General features: G+C 41.0%; 1 protein-coding gene across 3 annotated transcripts in view; it reads right to left on the bottom strand.

The window, feature by feature from the left end:
- Positions 1-11,286, bottom strand: part of CEP70 (centrosomal protein 70) — a 70,210-nt gene extending 58,924 nt beyond the window's left edge. For all 3 annotated transcript variants that reach the window (XM_049628754.1, XM_049628753.1, XM_049628755.1), the window contains exons 1-2: positions 11,166-11,286; positions 8,951-9,053 (exon numbers count right to left, since the gene is read on the bottom strand). The gene's annotated coding sequence lies outside the window, so the exon portion shown is untranslated. The remainder of the gene's footprint in view (positions 1-8,950; positions 9,054-11,165) is intronic.
- Between the last annotated feature and the right edge of the window lie 9,620 nt (positions 11,287-20,906).

Raw genomic sequence — 20,906 nt, 5'->3', positions numbered from 1 at the left:
CTCTCTCAAAAATAAACATTAAAAAAAAAAAGAACCATCTCAAATTAACAACCTAACTTTACAACTTAAGGAACTAGAAAAAGAAGAACAAAAAGCTAGCAAAAGAAAGGAAATAATAAGGATTAGAGCTGGGGTAAAGGAAAGCAATAGAGGAAAATCACTGAAATAAAAAGTTATTTGAAAAAAAAAAAATCAGCAAAATAGGCAAACCTGTAGCTAAATGGACACAAAAAAAGAGAGAAGACTCAAAGTACTAAAATCATAAATGAAAGTGGGGACATTAATCACAATTATACAGAAATAAAAATTCTAAGAGAGCAATACAAAGAAACAGAAAATCTGAATAGACCTATAATTTACATGAAGATTGATTCAGTAATCAAAAATCTCCCAACAGGGGCACCTGGGTGGCTCAGTCGGTTAAGCATTCAACTCTTGATTTTGGCTGAGGGCATGACCTCACAGTTCCTGGGTTTGAGCCCTGTATCAGGCTCTGTATTGACAGTGTAGAGCCTGCTTGGGATTCTCTCTCTCCCTCTCTCTCTCTCTGCTCCTCTACTGGTTGTGTTAGTTCTTTCTCTCTCTCTCAAAATAAACAAACTTAGGGGAAAAATCCCAACAAAGCAAAGCCTTGGAAATGATGGCTTCACTGAAGAATTCTACCAAACATTTAAAGAACTAACACCAATTATTCTCTAACTTTTCCAAATACTGAAGAGAAGGGAATAAATACTTCCTAATTCATTCTTTTTTTAATGTGTATTTATTTATTTGTTTAGAGAGAGAGAGAGAAGACAGAGAGAGAGACAGACACAGAGAGAGAGAGAGAGAGAGAGAGAGAGAGAGATTGATTCTCAAGTAGGCTCCATGCTCGGCACAGATTCTGACACTGGGCTTGATCTCATGGGCTTGATCTCACTGTGAGATCATGACCTGAACCAAAATCAAGAGTCAGATGCTTAACCGACTGAGCCACCCAAGCACCCCTAATTCATTCTTTTTTTTTTCATTTTTTTTAAATAGTTATTTTGAGAGAGAGACAGATCATCAGTGGAGAAGGGACAGAGAGAGAGGGAGACACAGAATTCAAAGTAAACTCTAGGCTCTGAGCCGTCTGCGCAGAGCCTGACGTGAACCAAAAGATCATGACCTGAGCCGAAGTCAGATGCTCAACCGACTGAGCCACCCAGGCGCCCCAACCCCTAATTCATTCTTAAAGGCTAGCATTATTCTAATACTGAAGCCAGATGAAGACAATACAAGAAAACTAAAGACCAACATTCCTTATGCACATTGATGCAATTATCCTCAACGAAATACTGGTAAACCAAATTCAACAGCATATTAAAAGAATCCCACAACCAAGTGGGAGTTATTCCTGGAATGTAATAATAGTTCAACATATGAAAAACAATTAACGTAATGGACTGCATTAATGGAATAAAGGATAAAAAAACCACATGATCATCTAAATTGATGCAGAAAAAGCATCTGACCATGGCACAGAAAGCCCCTAACAAAGTGGACTCAAGGAAGTCCACACCAAATACGTAATAGTTCAAATGACAAAAAGTAATAATAAAATTTTAATACACTAAAATGGGACACCTGGGTGGGTGAGTTGGTTAAGCTTCTGACTCTTAATTTCGATTCAGGTCATGATCTCACGGTTCATGGGATCAAGCCACACATCTGGCTCCACACTGACAGCATGGTGCCTGCTTGGGATTCTCTCTCTCTCTCCCTCCCTCCCTCCCTCCCTCCCTCCATATCTCTCTCTCTCTCTCTCTCTCTCTCTGCCTCTCTCCTACTCGTGTTTTCTCTCTCTCAAAATAAATAAACTTTAAAAAAATAAATAAAAGCACCAGAAGTTAACAGTTACATACAAGAAAAACCCCATAAGGCTATCAGCTAATTTTTCAGCAGAAACAATGCAGGTGCTAACACTCACCACTTAACCTGCTTACACCAGCACCGCTCCCCCATACCAAACTTGAGTGGATCTGCCCCTCCCAGTCATGCTTGCCTCAGTCCCAGCACTGAGGGTCCCCTCCCCCAGAACACCAGTGCAAACCTCACCAGCACATGTCCCAATCTGTGGGTTTTGCAGGACCTCGACTACAGCAGCAGCAGTGGCAGGACTCATTTCACAAGCAGAGCACCACACACCTTGTTAAAAAATGCCCAACCTGGTGAGGGACCAAACGCTGCCCACAAGAGGCAAAGAGAGCCGTTGCAAACAATGAGATTGAAGGAAAAAGCAATCAGGACTCAACAGCAAAGCACGCTCAACACACACAGGAGACACTCCCTGAAGCACCAGGTCCTAGAGAACAGGGGACACTGCACTACATGACACTACAAGACCTTTTCTTCATAAGACCATTACCTCAAGAGCAAGAGATATAGCTGACTTTCCAAACAGAAAGAAACAGACACAGAGTCAGACAAAATGAGGAGACAGAAAATAGGTTCCAAATGAAAGAACAGGACCAAACCACAGCAAAAGACCTAAGTGAAACAGATATAAGATAAGATCCCTGAGAGAGAATTTAAAGTAATGAAGATACTCACTGGACTTGAGAACAGTGAAGGACATCAGTGAGACCCTTAATAAAGACAGGAAAAAAAAAAAAAAAAAAAACAGAACCACCAAACATCTTCAGAGATAAAGAACTCAATAAATGAAATTAGAAATACACTAAATGGAATAAATAGCAGGCTAGAGAAAACAGAGGAACAAATTAATGACCTGGAAGTAATGGAGTAATGGAAGTAACCAAACTGAGCAAATGAGAGAAAAACACAATATGCAGATTGAGAACAGTCAGGGCACTCAGTGACTCCATCAAGCACAATAATATTCACATTATAGGGATCCAAGAAGAAGAGAGAGAAAGGGGGGCAGAAAATTTATTTGAAAACATAACAGGTTAAACTTCACTAATGTGGGGAAGGAAACAGATATCCAGATCCATGAGGCACAGAGATTTCCCCAAAAATTCAATCTGAGAAGATCCACACCAAGACACATAGTAATTAAAAGGGCAAAAAGTAGTGATAAAGAAAAATTTTTAAATCAGCAAGAGAAAAGAAGATACTTACATACAAGGGAAACCCTGCAAGGCTTTCAGCAAGTTTTTCAGTAGAAACTGCATGCCAGAAGGGAGTGGCATGATACATTCAAAGTGCTGGAAGGGAAAATATGCAGCCAAGAATAGTCTATCCAGCAAGGCTAGAATTCACAAAAGAAGGAAAAATGAAGACTTTCTCAAACGAATCAAAACTAAAGAAGTTCATGACCACTAAACCAGCCCTACACCAAATAAACACGACTCTGAGTGGAAATGAAAGAGTATGAAAAGTAAAAAATACAAAAGGAGTAAAAATGAATATTTCTGTAAAAACAATTCAAGGGATTAATAAAAGGATGTAAAATATAACACTGTATACTTAAAACATGGGGAGGAGTAAACAATGAGTTCAAACTTAAGCAAACATCAACCTAATATAGACTACTATATACAGAAGACATTATATACAAATCTAATGGTAACTATAAACCAGAATCCAGTAATAAATATGCAAAGGATAAAGAAAAAGGAAGCCAAGTATATCAAAGAAAGTCAACAAACCATGAAAGAGAACAAGAGAAGATCAGAGAAAAACTACAAAAACAAGCACAAAACAAGTAACAAAATGGCAATAAAGACATATCAATAAATATTTTGAATATAAATGGACTAAAATCAATCAAAACACATAGGGTGACAGAGTGAATTAAAAAAAAAAAATAGGGGCGCCTGGGTGGCTCAGTCGGTTGAGCGTCCGACTTCAGCTCAGGTCACGATCTCACGGTCTGTGAGTTCGAGCCCCGTGTCGGGCTCTGGGCTGACAGCTCAGAGCCTGGAGCCTGCTTCTGATTCTGTGTCTCCCTCTCTCTCTGCCCCTCCCATGTTCATGCTCTGTCTCTGTCTCAAAAATAAATAAATGTTAAAAAAATTAAAAAATAAAATAAAATAAAAAAATAGGGGCGTCTCAGTGCCTCAGTTGGTTAAGTGTCTGACTCTTGATTTCGGCCCAGGTCATGATCTCACGGTTCTTGAGTTCAAGCCCTGCATCAGGCTCTGAGCTGACAGCACGGAGCCTGCTTAGGATCCTCTATCTCCCTCTCTTTCTGCCCCTCCCCTACTCTGTCTCTCAAAAATAAATAAACAAACATTAAAAAAAAAAAACATTCACCAAAATAAAGTGAGATTTATTCCTGGGATGCAAGGGTAGTTCAATATTCACAAATCAATGTGATATACCACATCAACAAGAGAAAGGATGAAAACCACATGGTCAATAGATGCAGAAAAAGCATTTGACAAAGTACAACATCCATTCATGATAACAACTCTCAACAAAGTAGGTTTAGAAGGAACATATTCCTCAACATAATAAAGGCCATATATGAAAAACCCATAGCTAACAGCATACTCAATGGGAAAAAACTGAGAGCTTCTCCTCTAAAGTCAGGAAGAATAAGGATGTCCACTCTCACCACTTTTATTCAACATAGTATGAGAAGTCCTACCCAAAGCAATCAGCCAACAAAAAGAAATAAAAAAGCATCCAAATTCGTAACAAAGAAGTAAAAATTTCACTATTTCCAGCTAATATGATACTATCAAAAGAAAACCCTAGCGACTCCACCAAAAAATTACTAGAACTCATAGATGAATTCAGTAGTCGCAGGATACAAAAATCACTATAAAGAAATCCATTGCATTTCTATATGCTAATAATGAAGCAGCAGATAGAGAAATGAAGAAAACAACCCCATTTACAATTACATCAAAAATAATAAAAAACCTAGAAATAAACTTAACTAAGCAAATGAAAGACCTGACCCTGAAAACTCTTGTCAGATGAAAGACACTGAAGACAACACAAAGAAATGGAAAGATATTCCATGCTCATGGAGTGGGAGAATATTGTTAAAATGTCTACACTACCCAAGGCAATCCACAGGTTTAATGCAATCCCTATGAAAATACCAACAGCACTTTTCACAGAACTAGAACAATCTTAAAATTTGTATGGAACTGCAAAAGACCCCGAATAGCCAAAGCAATCTTGAAAAAGAAAAACAAAACTGAAGGTGTCACAATTCCATACTTCAAGTTATATTACAAAGCTGTAGTCAACACAACAGTATAGTACTAGCACAAAAACACATAGATCAATGGAATAGAGTAGAAAATCCAGCAATAAACCTGTAGTTATATGGTCAATCAATCTTTGACAAAGAAGGCAAGGCTATGCAATGTGAAAAAGGGAGTGTCTTCAATAAATGGTGTGGGAAAAATGGGACAGGTACATGCAAAAGAGTGAAACCTAGACCACTTTCTTACACCATCCACAAAAATACACTCAGAATGGATTAAAGGGTAAAGGACCTAAATGTGAGACCTGAAACCATAAAAATCCTAGACAAGCACAGGCATTAATTTCTCTGACATTGGCCATAGTGATATGTTTCCAGATAGGTCTCCTGAGGCAAGGGAAACAAAAGCAAAAATAAACTATTTGGACTATATCAAAATAAAAAGCTTCTGTACAGCAAAGGAAACAACCGACCTACTTAATGGGAGAAGATATTTGCAGGTGATCTAACTGGTAAAGGGTTAGTGTCCAAAATATATAAAGCATTTATGAAACACTCATAAACAAATAATCCGAGTAAAAAATGGGCAGAAGACACCAACAGACATTTCTCCAAAGATGACATACTGACAGCCAACCGACACATAAAAACATGCTCAGTTTCACTCATCATCAGGGAAATGCAAATCAAAACCACAATAAGACATCACTTCACACCTCTCAGAATAGCTAAAATAAAAAACTCAAACAAGTGTTGGTGAGGATACGGAGATAAAGGAATGCTTGTGCACTTTGGTGGGAATGCAAACTGGTGCAGCCACCATGAAAGACAGTATGGTGATTCCTCAGAAAATTAAAAACAGCACTACCCCATGATTCAGTAATCACACTACTGAGTATTTATCCAAAGAATATGAAAACACTAGTTTTAAAGGATATATGCACCCCTATATCTATAGCAGCATTATTTACAATAGCCAAACTATGGCTAAGTTTACCCAAGTCTTACCCAAGTAAGTCTTACCCAAGTAAGATGAATGGATAAAGAAAAGGTGGTATATATATTTAATGGAATATTGGTTGGCCATTAAAAGTGAATAAAATCTTGCCATTTGCAACAACATGGATGAACCTAGTAGGTATAATGCTAAGTGAAATAAGTCAGAGAAATAAAGATACCATATGAACTCACTCGTATATAGAACTTAAGAAACAAAATAAACAAGCAAAGGAAAAAAAAAAAGAGAGACAAACCAAAAAAAAAACCCGACTCTTATCTATAGAGAACAAACAGATGGTTCCCAGAGGTGAGGTTGGTTGGGGGGGTGGGGTGGGGGGAGAGTAAAAGGTAAAGGGGATTAAAAGTACACTTAACTTGACGAGCACTGAGTAATATGTGTAACTGTTGAATCACTATATTGTAAACCTGGAACTAATGTAACACTGTACGTTAACTACACTGGAAATAAAATTTTTAAAACCAACAAGGTGAAACCACAATACACCTATTTAAATGGCTAAGACTAACTATACTAGTGTTTATGAGAATAGGAAGGAAATGGAACTCTGATACACTGCTGATGGGCATGTAAAATAGGACAATCAGTTTTTATTTTTAATGTTTATTTATTTTTGAGACAGAGAGAGAGCATGAGCAGGGTAAGGACACAGAGAGGAGACACAGAATCCAAAGCAGGCTCCAGGCTCTGAGCGGTCAGTCTTGACGTGGGGCTCGAACTCACAAACCTAAGATCATGACCCAAGTCGAAGCTGGACACTTAACCAACTGAGCCACCCAAGGTGCACCTAGGACAATTACTTTGGATAACACTTTGGCAGTTTCTGAAAAGGTTAAATAGACACCTAAGACCCAGCCGTTCCATTCCTAGGCATTTACCCGATAGAAATGAAAGCATATGACTACACAAGTCCTATATATAAAAGTCCTTGTAATACCCAGGAACTGGAAACAACTCAAATGCCAATCAATAGCTGAATGGATACAAAAACTGGTAAAAGCATACAATGGAATCTCTCAACAATAAAAAGGAATAAACTATTGATACATGCAACAACACAGATGAACCTGAAAATACTTATGCTGAGGAAAAGAAGCCAGACAAATAAAGACTACATACTGTTTGAATCCATTTATATAAAATTCTAGGAAACAAAAACTAATCTACACTGACAGAATGTAGATCAATGGTGGCTAGGGGAATGAGAGGCTAGAAAAATGGATTACCAAGGGGAACAAGGGAATTTTAGGGGTGATAGATTCACAATCCTAATTGTGTGATGGTTTCACAGGTGTATATGTATGTCAAAACTTATCAAATACAAATACTACACTTTATTTTGTTTTCATAAAGGGAGATGATGAAGGGGAGACTACAGTTTTATTTCATTTTTGAAGTTTATTTATTTTGAGAGAGAGCACGCACATGCATGTGTTAGTGGCGGAGAGTCAGAGAAAGGAGGAGAGAGAGAATCCCAAGCAGGCTCCACACTGTCTGGGTGAAGCCAGACACGCGGCTTGATCTCACGAAACCATGAGATCATGACCTAAACCGAAATCAAGAGTCAGACGGCCAAATGACTGGCCACCCAGGCGCCTCTCAAATAGTACACTTTAAATATATGCAGATTATATATCACATATATCTCAACAAAGCTGTTTAAAAAAAAAAAAAGCTTTCCTGAAATGAAAAGAATATACACATATGAAATTACACACATGCAAAGAGTCTATCACATACTTGACAATACTGACCCAGAAGACACATCCTAATAAAATTACCGAATTTTAGGGGTGCCTGGGAAGCTCAGTCTGTTAATGATTTCGGTTCAGGTCATAATCTCATAGTTCATGTGACTGAGCCCCGTGTTGAGACTGAGCTCTGTCAGCTAAGAGCCTACTTGGGATTCTTTCTCTCTCTCTCTCTCTCTCTCTCTCTCTCTCTGCCCCTCCTATTCATGCACATGCATGCTCTCTCGCTCTCTCAAAATAATAAATAATAACTTTAAAAAATAATTCATTAAGTTACACATTTGGCCTGTGTTCTTTTCTGTTTGACTTCATAATAAAAATTCATTTTATAATAAAAGAATTTTCCTAATAATAAAAACAAAAGCAACAAAACATGAACCAAAGAAAGCTGGTATACCTCGGTAGCCAGGCTACCTGGGTTCAAACCGTGGACTCTGCCACACAGCCAAGAAAGCAGTAATACCTCTGTGCCTCAATCTCATTTTCTTTTTTTTTTTTAATTTTTTTTAATGTTTATTTTTGAGAGAGGGGGAAGGGGAAGAGAGAGAGGGAGACACAGAATCTGAAGGAGGCTCCAGGCTCTGAGCTGTCAGCACAGAGCCCGAAGCTGGGCTCTAACTCACAAATCTTGAGATCATGACCTAAGCTGAAGTAGGATGCTTAACCGACTGAGCCAGCCAGGTGCCCCTCCTCAATCTCATTTTCATACAATGAGTATAATCAAAGTACTTAGCTCATAGGGTTGTTACGGAGATCAGGAGAGTTAATATAGAAATAAAATAGAACAGCACCTGGTTCATAGCAAAACAGAGGTGGTGATTAGAGTTGGTGACCAGCTATGTGAGTTAGTGTATTTACTTAACCTCTCTGGGCTTTAGTTTCCTTACCTGAGTTTCAAATATCTACCTGACCAGATTATCAGGAGATCAAAAGGAAATATATGCAATGTATCTATTACCGTATTCAATAAATAACAGGTCTTCTCCATGGCCTCCCAACATCCAGAGTTATCTGTCACAGCAGACATACCTCAGTCATAGCACGTCCTTCTTGCGCTTTTCACCTGGTCGTTCAAGTTGATCTCAATGAAATGATCACCCAGTGAGTCTCACGTCCGAAACTGGATCTTCATCTAGATTTCAAAAAGATAAAAAAACCAAAATCTTAAAATGTTTGACCTTCTAGTACGAACGGTCCTGTGTTATTCCCAAAGCAAGTATCCATGGTACCGGTAACTACTGAAGGGGGAACAACTGAAGCCACAGCTGATGGACTCCGATGCTGCCACCTTAGCCTAGAGTCCAAATCTATCACCACCTATCATTAATTCTGACCTCTGGCCGCAAGGGTAGAACATTCTCATTTGAAAGCGTACTAAAATGAAGCACTTTCAGATAGACAAATAGCACTAACCACAAAAGGCAAAGTCAGGAAGAAAAACGATCCCCTCAGTTCCACTGTGACCAAGCCCTCCTTTTCAGAGGCCCACGATAATGTGCTGATATTTGCACCAGCCTTTTCCCCCATTAGAAGCTGTGACAGGACATAGACCTGGAACCTTGAGTCACAGGTAGAGACCAAATGCTTCCCAAAGGCCAAAGCAGAAGCTATAGCTTTATTCAGTGTCATAACACACCTAAAGAAAGACTGTGGGATTAGGGAAGGCAGGATAGCAATTGGTTTGTACACGGCATAAAAAGCCAAATGCAGAGAAGCAAAGCATAGTTGTACCTTCTGGCACTGTCCAGATTTCCAAGAGCCCTTTGCTAACTTACCCTTCATACGTCTGAAGCCCCACTAATAAGCACTGTCCATTGAAATACAATTGTTTTTAGGGGCGCCTGGGTGGCTCAGTCCGTTAAGCGTCCGACTTCGGCTCAGGTCATGATCTCCCAGTTTGTGAGTTTGAGCCCCGCGTCGGGCTCTGTGCTGACAGCTCAGAACCTGGAGCCTGCTTCTGATTCTGTGTCTCCCTATCTCTCTGCTCCTCCCCTGTTCATTCTCTCTCTCTCTCTCTCAAAAATACACATTAAAAATTTTTTTTGTTAAATGTACTTGTTTTTCACCCCTTTTGGGGGGAAAAGCTGTAAATAACAAACCATGGCCTGTAATGATTCTTTCTCAATTGAGTCACGTCAAAATCTGTAATTAGCTTTCTCAAAAGCAAATATCTCACATTACTGCAATAAATGCAACACGTAATGCTTTCGAAGTCTCTGGTCTCTATTAAATACAGTATTAGATAAATGCTTTGGAAGTCTCTGGTCTCTACTCCAAAAACATGCCAACATGCTGCTTAATTTTCTTAGGAAGGAGTGAATCTACCACAAATAAGGAAATGGGAGTGGGGATTGGATGTCATCTCCACCCAATCATTCGGCCCCAGAAGAAGGTACACAAAGGGCCAGAACACACCTCTCCCGCCTTTGAAGCAGAAGCTGTGGACAAAACCCTAGTCAGCCACCTCTTCCTCAAGGGGCGGGGGTGGTAGGGCGGGTAGGGGAGGGAGGCCGGAGTGCACTTGGCAATACAGAAAGTAAAAACAAACTCATGCAGAAGACTGGAACCAATATGGGTAATGCCTGCACACTGCTTAATATTATTATGGTCAGAGAATAAGTGGTAGTAGAAACCTTTCCTGTGTGGTCCCTAGGTGACGGATCTCAGCCTTCTGACATTTCCACCTAATTTTCTTAACAGAATCAAATTAGACTCCGCAGGGAGGCAGCGGTCCTCCCAACCTGGAATGAGCATAACGAACCGTTCCACTCACCTACCCCTTCTTGTATTCTCCTTTTGCTCCCTTCTCAGACACCTGACACTGACAAGTGAAGCGGGTCGGCCCTGGCCCACTCGTGTAGATGGAGGAAATTACCTAGGACTTATCCGCAACCCGGATCGCCAGGTATCAATACCCGCGCCAGTATCAATCTAAGCCTTACACTTAGTGCCTCACTTTACCTTCTCAACCACCACGTAAGGCAAGAATTACCAGCTGTAGGCTACGAATGAAGAAGCTGAAGCGCGGAGACGTTAAATGAGCAGCCAAAGACTGCAAGGGCCGGGGAGCCAGGGCTCGAACCACGTTTGTCCTTATACTGGTATACTTGTGACTGGTGTGCTTTCTGGGGGGACCTGACAAGGGTCGGTCTGGCCACTCGGCGGCACCAGCGGCGGCCGATCTCAGCGGTGCTTTCGGGAGGGGCTCCGACCGATGCCTCCGCGATACCCCTAAGCCACTCACCTTCCTCAGCCGCGGCCTCCCACCAGCAGCGCGCCCGGCCCGGCCCGGCTCGGCTCAGCCCTCCCCGGCCCCGCCTCCGCGACCGTTACCGCGCCTTGGGAGACCAGCCAATCGAACTGGAGCGCGGTGAGGGGCGGGCCTCGGCTACGCCTCCGAACGCCGCTAGCTGTTTCCTCCGGCAACCGGGGGAGGCTAGGCGGGCCCAGGGCCCGGTTGGCTTCGCAGCTGGAGGCGGGGCTTATATTCGCGTAGACCAGAGTGCGCCGCGCTTGCGGTCTGCGCCTGCGCACCTTCATTGCTCTTTCAACATTTTCTGGCGTCGCAGGTGCTGGTCGCAGCCACCTGGAAACTCATTTGTCCGGGAGACCGCAGAAATACATACTTAAGGCAGTTGGTGAAAGTGAGGCCGGGGCGAGGTGGCCAAGGCACGCTGCCCTCCATACACACAGTTAAGCCGTGACTGCGAACTCTTGCTGCAAGACTAGTCAGCCTGTTCTCCAGGTTACAGACCTGGCTGAGCACAGCAGCACCTGGCATTTGGAGAACCCCCGTACGTGTTTGTTAATGACATTTTACCCTTGTATTCAGCATTTTCAAATCCCCACGAAGCGTCAGGCCCTACATCAGGCTCCAGAAATGCAGAGGTGGACGAAAGGAGATGCTCAAAGTTTAGTTAGGGAGATGGATATATGCTCTGAAATTCAGATACAGTATGATAGGTATAATCCGAGGATTTTGTGTAGGGCGCAGAAGGGAAAGAGAAGCATTACCTAAATCGGTTACTGAAGTCTTCCTACCTGGCTGCATTTTAGAATCTCCCGGGGAGCTTTGAAAACTTGGTGCTCAAGCCCCAGACCGCTTAAATCAGAATCTCCAGGGTGGGATTCAGGTGTCATAGTTTGTCGGTAGTCTCTCCCCAGGTGATTCCAATGTGCAGCCAATCTCAACTGCAAACCTAGAGAAATGGTTCTGAATGGTAGGAGTTCCCCAGCAATACAAAGGAAAGACAGAGAAAACTTCCTGTGCAAATTAAATAAGATAACTCCAAAGCACATTATTATAATGCTCAGGTTACAAGTGCACAGTAAACCTTATTATTATTTTTTGTCATTTAAACCTGGGCCCCTTCGGGACCGCTCATATCTGCTCTCGCTTAAAACCTAACTCCCAAAGCTTTTACAAATATAATGGAACTTACTGAGAGTTTTCTGACAAAACTGAGTAGTATGTTGCATCACTGGAGATGGGGAGGAGGAACGCCTTGACAAGTGTGCTAAAAAGTTGGGACTTTATCCAGGGGGTGATGGGAAACCATAGACAAGTTTTCAAAGAGGTAATAAAATGGAAATGTTTTTGTTTGGTTATCTTTAGGCCTAATTTTCATGCATCTTGAGACTGTAGATAAAAACTGAAAGGCCAGTCGGTTGAGCATCAGATTCTTAATTTCAGCTCAGGTCATGATCCCAGGATGGTAGGATGGAGCCCTGTGTCAGGCTCCATGCGGAGCCTGCTTAAGATTCTCTCCCCACTCTTCCCCTTTCCCCCACCCGCGTGAACTCTCTCTCAAATTAAAAAAAAAAAACAAACAAAACTTTTTTAACCTGTAGGAACAGCTCCACCATGTACAAACATCACAGCTTTTTTTCCCCACAAAATGAAATCACCTCAATATTCTATTCCCAAAATAATAAGTTCAGAATCAACAAATAGGTCCCTTACTACCATTTTCAAAAACTCATAGCGGGTTAAGTGATCCAAAAATTCCTAGTAGAAAATACAACTTCCACACACCTGAAGGGAAGGCTTGGAGTCTCATCTGCCCGATATAGTCGTTGCACGTTACAGCCACATGGTGTCGCTGTTTGACGATCTGTAGTTACCAGGTCTGTGGTGTTGCAGGTCCCACAGGGGCCAACAAGGATCTCCAACAGAAGGCATTAATCATAATGTGTCTCACAAGGAAGTCTCAGGGTCATAGCTTTTAGGGTACAATACTTTCAGGCCCATATTCAGCTCTCTTCTAGGCAGCTGGGGCCATTATGAGTTTGAGCTCTGGGTCTGCTCCATGCAAACATGTTCTCACCCCTGCCACCCAACCCCTTTCCTTACCTGCCTATTCACACTAGCAATAGTTAATAAATAGATTTTCATCTTCAACCCTTGAAACAAAGTCCCACTGCTTGCCTTTTCCAAGACAATAGGGTGATTTTCCCATTCTTCTGAGTGTAGCTGCCTTAACTGTAGCCAGGAAACCAAATATCACAGGTCCATTGGGATCATTTTGGCCTCAGATAATAGAAAACCCAATTCAAACTGTTTACTTAAAAAATAAGGAAATTTATTATCTCACATAACAGAAGGTCCACAGGCAAAACAGACTTTAAAGCTGGTGAACTCAATGGTTCAACAAGTTATCAAGGACCCAACTGTTACCAGGCTCTCTGCCCTGCTGTAAACATGGTAGGTTTCAAATTCCTACTAAAGTGATTTTCCAGATGTCTACCAGGAGCAATCAGGACCCTATACTTTTTTTTTCTATCTATTATCTTTCCATCCAGTTTTTTTGAGTCAATTAGGTCTCACAGGCCCATACGCTGCTTCCCAATCAATATCTGTCTAGCAAATGTGAAGACGGAGTAAGCCTAGTTTCTGGAAGGGGAAAAGGGTTACCATAATTGGAATTGACATGGGTGGGTGGTCATTGAGTCACATAAATTGCAAGGTGGAGGTATGGCTATTTGAGTAAAACTGGCATCCTGTAAGGGTCAAGAGGACAATGGATGCTAGATGCATAATCACCAGTATCTTTTACAATCTTCAAAGCACAAGAAGGCTGATTACTCTCTATTTCCTAACAAGAGAGCCTCCTCTTCATTCCTCCTGGATTTTGTGTGTATCAAGTGGAAGGGAGGAAGCTCTACAGCACTGTCCTCCAAAGGAATTTATTACAACCATCAAGGCCTTTTCAGCACCTCTCTTTGCTAGAGAAGTAAAAGGCTCTGCACACAAGTTGTCTTAGCATTCTGCTGCATTGGTCTCAAGTTTTCTATGAGTCTTCATTGACCCACCAGAATGTTAATGGTTCTAAACACTCATTTAACATTTATTTACAAAAATGTATTTGGCACCCATTATGTGTCAGGGACTAATCTAGATGCTGAGTTTACAGTGGTGAGTGAACCAGATGTGATTCCTGCCCTCATGGTGTTCATGATCTAGTTGGGAAGAGAAATATGAAGGAAAAAAAAACCATCAAATAAGCATTAATTATGATAAATCTATGAAGGAAGAGAACAGAGGTGTGTGGAGGAGCCTCTCAGGAAGCGACATTTAAGCTGAGATCCAAAGGCTATCTTCATTTCAGCTTACTGCTTTCCTCTGTGCTTTGTCTTCCCAGTATAAATTACAGCCTTCGTTAACAATTAAAACAGATCTTTTCATTTCGAAACTTCTAAACTGATTCTCAAATTTTCTCCTAAGCATAAAACTATCAAAGTTATTCCCATAACAGAGTATACCACATACGAATGGCATTTGGTGATGAATTCTTGAAGAGTCCTCAATTTACAAGTCTTGTAGACTTAGAATCCTTAATTACACTAATACATTTGTTTCTGCCTCTCCTATGAGAATTTGAACTCTGGGGACACGGATCATATCTTACCTTTTCCAACACCTAGCATAGTCCCTGGCACATAATAGATACTTAGTACAGTGTTGAGTGGCATTGTTAAATTTGAGTCGGTTTTATACAGGGGTCTTTCACCTTCAGGAGCCATTTTCCAATATGAAAGACCATAAGCAAACAGCTCAAACATATTAATAACAAATGCTCAAGAATCAATACAGATTAACAAGAGTTATATTAATTGAACCTTTAAAATGTATCAAGCTCTGGGCTAAACACTTTTATTTTCTAATTTCTTGACTCTTCACAGCAACCTTAACATAAGTACTGTTGTTATCTTCATTTTACAAATGACCAAATTGGAAAATAGGAATAAAATAAAAAAAAAAAAAAAAAAAAAAAAAGACTTGCTAAGATGACACAGCTAGTATGTGGCAGAGCCAGGATCTGAAACCAGCACTCAGCTCCAAGGCCGATTTCATTAACCACTTTATCAACCACTTCTCTTGATGGGCATCTGCTCTACCATAAGATGGGTATGCATTTATTCCAATTCGAAGTTATTTCATCTGTGCATTAGTTACCTATTGGTACATAACAAATTATCCCTAAACACAGCCCCTTAAAACAAAAACGTAATATCTTGACATGTCTGTGGCTCAGGAACACAGGGGGGCTTAGCTGGATGGTCTGGACAGAATCTTCATGAGGTTGTAGTCAACCTGTTAGCCTGGGTTGGTCGTCTCAAGGTTCAATTGGGGCCGAAGGATTTGCTTCCAAACTGACCCATGTGGTTACTGGCAGGGCTGTTTGTTCCTTACCAAGCGAGCCTCTCCACAGGCTGCCTGAGTATCCCCAAAACATGACAGCTTCCCACAGAGGGAGTGTCCAAGTGAATGTGTGAGCACCTAAGACAAAAGCTGAAGTCTTTTTTATAACCTAATCCAGGATGTCACATATCATCACTTCTGCTATATGCTGTTAATCACACAGACCAACTATAGTAAAACATAGGAGAGGACTATACAAGGATGTGAATACCAGGAAGTGAGGATCCTTGGGAGCCACCTTGGAAGCAACTTACCACAATCTGTTTCCTCATTTTTTGTGAGTGCCTCCTCCACTAGAATGTAAACTTCAAAATAACTTTTTATTTATTTATTTTTTAAAGATTTTATATTTAAGTAATCTCTACACTTAACATGGGGCTTGAACTCACAACCCCGAGATCAAGAGTTGCATGCTCAGCTGACTAAACCAGTCAGGCACCCCTCAAATGCCCTCAAATAATTTTTCAAAAGCAGGGCTCTATCATACCTAAGAACACTACTTATATAATTTTTTTATTTTTATACTAAAAAAATAATAATAAGGGCACCTGGATGGCTCAGTTGGTTAAGCATCCAACTCTTGATTTCAGTTGATGTCATAATTTCACGATTTGTGAGATCAAGCCCCACGTAGAGCTCTCCACTGACAGTGTGGAGTGTGCTTGGCATTCTCTATCTCCCTCTCTGTCCCTCCCCCCATTCGTTCTCTCTCTCTCTCAATATAAGTAAACATTTACAAAATAATAATCACTTCTTTTCTGGTTTTCCAGAAAGCAAAATCTCAAAGGAGATGAAACAAAATTTTGAGCTGAACCCAAAGCTATGAGAGATACACATATCGAGAGGAGTGTTACCTATACATACATCAGCACAGTCAGGAGCAAGTCAGGGGGAACTGAGCCCAAGATTCCTGCATTGACTAGGACTCTGGAAGCATGTTAAAGTGGGTCCAGATCAGTGGCTCTCCCGAGCTCCCAGATACAATTATCTCAAAATAAAATTTTTAAAAAATCACCAATAGACCTACACTAAAAGAACTTCTAAGTATGTACTTTAGAAAGAAGACAAGTGATCAAAGACAAGTCTGAGATGCAGGGATTGAGAAAAAATGATAAACAGGTAGACAAATCTAAACAAACATCATGTAATACAGTATAATGATCATGAAGGCAAATCTGTGGGCTGAAAAAAAGGACAGACTAAAATGAAAATGGGGGCAGCCATTGGAGTTAGAGTATTCCAAGGTTCTTGTGTTGTTTGTAAGAAGAGGTGGGATGTTTAGGCTTTGTTAAGTATGTAATGTAAAATTTCAAGGGTAGCCATTTGAAGAAGAGGAATAGAGCCAATGACTTCTAAGCCAGTAGACAGAAAAAGTGGAAAAAGAAAACAAAACCTAAGTCTACTTTTAAGAATGCAAGAAAGGAGGGGTTTTTGGGTGGTTAGTTGGTTAGGTGTCTGACTTCAGCTCAGGTCATGATCTCGCGGTTCATGAGTTTGAGCCTGTCAGCTCAGGTCATGATCTCACAGGTCATGAGTTGGAGCCTGTGTCGGGCTCTGTGCTGACAGCTCAGAGCCTGGAGCCTGTTTCTGATTTTGTGTCTCCCTTTCTCTCTGCACCTCCCCTACTCACACATTGTCTCTCTCTCTCAAAAATAAACATTAAACAATTTTTGAAAGAATGCAAGAAAGGAGAATAAAAAGCAGAACAAAGGTGGGACAATTAGAAAGCTAAAGATAAAACAGTAGAGACAAACCAAATACACTAGTAATAATAAATTGACAATATATAATTCAAAGTGGGATAGTTCAAAACACCCCTCTTCATTATTTTTAATAAATTTATACCCCCTCCACCCATTTCTCCCCCCATCAACCTCTGAAGACCACCAATCTGTTCTCTGTATCTATGAGCTTATTTTTGCTTTTCTTTTTAGATTCCACCTATAAGAGACATATACATTATTTGTTATTCTCTGTCTGACTTATTTCACTTAGCATAGTGTCCTTGAGGTCCATCCATGTTGTCACAAATGGCAGAATTTCCTTTTCTTTTTCACCTGTATAATAATAATAGTGTGTGTGTGGCGGGGCGGATGTCTATACCCAGAAATGAAAGTGCTGGATCATAGTATAGTTCTATTTTTAATTTTTTTTAAACCTCCATACTGTTTCCACAGTAGCTACACCAAATTACATTCCTACTAACAGTGCACAAGGGTTTCCTTTTCTCCGTATCCTTGTCAACACTTGTTATTTCTTGTCTTAGATAATATACATTCTAACAGGTATAAGCTATTCATGTATATAATTTCTATATAACTACAGAGGGTGGACTTGGAAGGAAACACTAAATTTATGTTCATGTTGGCCTTTGGGGAAGAGAAGCAAGTAATGGTGCTGGAGTTGCAAATCAAATAGGGTTTGATCTGCAACATTTTCTTCTATTAAAATTTTTCACTGAGCCAATATTTAATGATGGTCAGTCAATTCTAGGTAGCAGCAATATGGGTATTGTTCTATACTTTTCTATGCTTTTTAAATTTTTCAAAATAAACATGATCCAAATTTTTACAAATCTTTACCAACTGGAACATGTGTCTGTACTGCCTTCCTTTGGCTCTTTGTTCTAATTAAGGGTTTATCTACAAACCCCAATCTCCACATGACTCAAACCAAAACCTACTTTCTCCTGAAATTTTCAAGCTTCTCTTGAAGTTCTACAAAATCACCCTGTTGTACTGCTTCTCCACTTTCTGTGTTTGTGTAGGGAGAGCCACAGCCTCCTTGGGCTGAGGGGAAGATGCCTAAGCCCCAGCATCCTGGCCGGCAGCAAGAGGCTGTTGTTACTGGCACTGGTCTGGACACACAACCCTCTGAGGCCAGAATCCTGGGCCCTGTGCTTGTTTCTCAAGCACTGGTGCCTCTTTCTTTAAACATATCACCAGCGGTTGGGCTGTACCAATACTGGAAGGGCATATGGAAAATTTTCAGTCTTGTAGGTATCAGACTAGAAAACTTTTCCCTTTTATTTTGATCTCTGTTCATACTGTGTAAAAAACTCAGGAAATCAGTCAAATGCATTAACAATTCCCTTTTCAGGGAGGCTGGTCGGTTATGCGTCCTATTCCTGATTTTGGCTTAGAGCAGGAACTCATGGTCCCTGAGACGGAGCCCTGCCTCAGGCTCTGCGCTGACAGCTCAGAGCCTACTTGGGATTCTCTCTCTCTTTCTCTCTGTCTCTCTCTGCCTCTTCCTCCCTCCCTCACACCCCCCCCCAAATAAACAAACACTTATAAAAAAAAAATTCCCTGTTCAAATGGAGGCCCAATGAAAACATGGAGAATGGTGAATGAAAACATTTTTAGCTGCTCTCCTAAAATACATCACTGATGAGGTGTCTGGTTGGCTCAGTTGATAGAGCACATGATTCTTTCTTTTTCTTTCTTTCTTTCTTTCTTTCTTTCTTTCTTTCTTTCTTTTCATTTTAAAGTAGAGCATGTGATTCTTGATCTTGGGGTTGTAAGTTCAAGCCCTACGTTGGTATAAAGATTACTTAAAAATAAAATCTTTTTTCCCATCCCCTTGAGAGAGAGAGCAAACACACAAAAGCAGGGGAGGGGCACAGGGAAAGGGAGAGAGGAACAGAGGAACAGAGGGAGGGAGAGAGACAGAGAGAGAGAGAGGGACAGAGTCCCAAGGAGGCTCCATGCCCAGCACAGAGCCCAATGTGGGGCTCCATCCCATGATGGTGAGGTTATGTCCTGAGCCAAAATCAATAGTAGGACGCCTAACCAACTGAGCCACCCAGCCACCCCCAAAATAAGATCAAATTAATAATCTGAGAGTGAGAATAAGTCAAAAGCATGGGGTACCTGGTTGGCTCAGTCAGTAGGACATGTGACTCTTGATCTTGTGGTTGTGAGTTTGTGCCCCATGTTGGGCATAGAGATTAGTTTGCAGCGGGGGGACGTAGAGTCGCAAGCAGAATCAGCTTGAATGAACACGTTTATACTCAAGTTCAATACCTTTCACTGTGTTTTCTTCAGACTTTCTTTCCATAACAATCCTGTCTGGTAACAAGTGACTATTGCTACCTCTACTGTCCTGGGCCCCTGGGAATAAGTAGGTGGAAAATGTAGCCCAAACTGGTATGTTCCTTAATGCCAGTTATCTGAGAAATTCTACCCAAAGAGAAAAGAGGGGAACAAGCCAGCGGAGGAATCAGACGGCACTGCCTATTTGTGGTGCAGACTTGAGTGTACCTCATGAATGTATTCTGCAGCCCCTGGGCAGAGGAACTTCACAGGCCTCTAAGGACAGGCCCAGATTTTTCTTCAAGCACAATCAACATTTTTCTATTAACAGGCCCTATTAACATGAACTTCTTGCATCCCACAGGCCTCATTCCACATGCCGGCCCTGCAACTGCTGAAGTGCTTTGGGTCTGTCTGTAATACAAGCACTGGACTATTGTGAAAATTAACAGACGACAATATATAAGGACATAGCAAGCATTCAACAAATTATACCTTTCTGATCATGTAGAGGATATCCAGATTTCTAAAGTTTTACCAGAAAATATGATCCTTCATTAAACAGTATCACTGAGCTGCTTCCCAACCAAGGTTTCCTGGTCCTAGCCCAACAACTCACTAAGGACTAAGAAAAAGTAATTAGGGAGGTGTCTTAGTTAGCCTTGTCCCATCCCTGAAAATTTCCACTCTGGGCCTTTTATCTGCCTCCCCTAACTCATTCTTTCAACATTTATTGAAAACTTTCTGTTCCAGACACTGATTTAGAAGAAAATTACAAATATGAAGAGTCTTTGTCTTAGAAGAGTTTTCAATACAAGGTAGCAAACAAGAAATCAGCGCTCACTAAGCAGAATCCTTGTAACATAATTTGCTTAAGAATTCAATCATTATGACTTTGCAGACTGATTAATCTATTAATACATTGTTTCCTATTGTCTCTCAACTTCCCTTTCACTCACACACTTGCTCAGCATCTTGCACTGTGCTGATGTGGGAGATGCAAGAGTGAGAGCCAAGCACCCATTGCCCCTGCCTTTAAGGACCTCAGTCTACTATTAAATTACACATTAAGCAACAATTACACAAATAATTACACACCCTGGCAGGGACTAAGGAGAATTCCAAGTGCTGCAAGTCTTCAGGGCCAAGTCAGTTTTCCTTAAGAAATGATATCTGAAGAGCAAGCTCAACAAGAAAGTGGAGGATAACTAAGGGAAAAAGCAGGGAGGAGTACCCAGCAGAGGGAAGA

This window comes from Panthera uncia, chromosome C2 (genome assembly GCF_023721935.1).
Source record: "Panthera uncia isolate 11264 chromosome C2, Puncia_PCG_1.0, whole genome shotgun sequence".
Classification (NCBI taxonomy): domain Eukaryota; kingdom Metazoa; phylum Chordata; class Mammalia; order Carnivora; family Felidae; genus Panthera; species Panthera uncia.
This window is presented reverse-complemented; position numbering and strand designations above follow the sequence as displayed.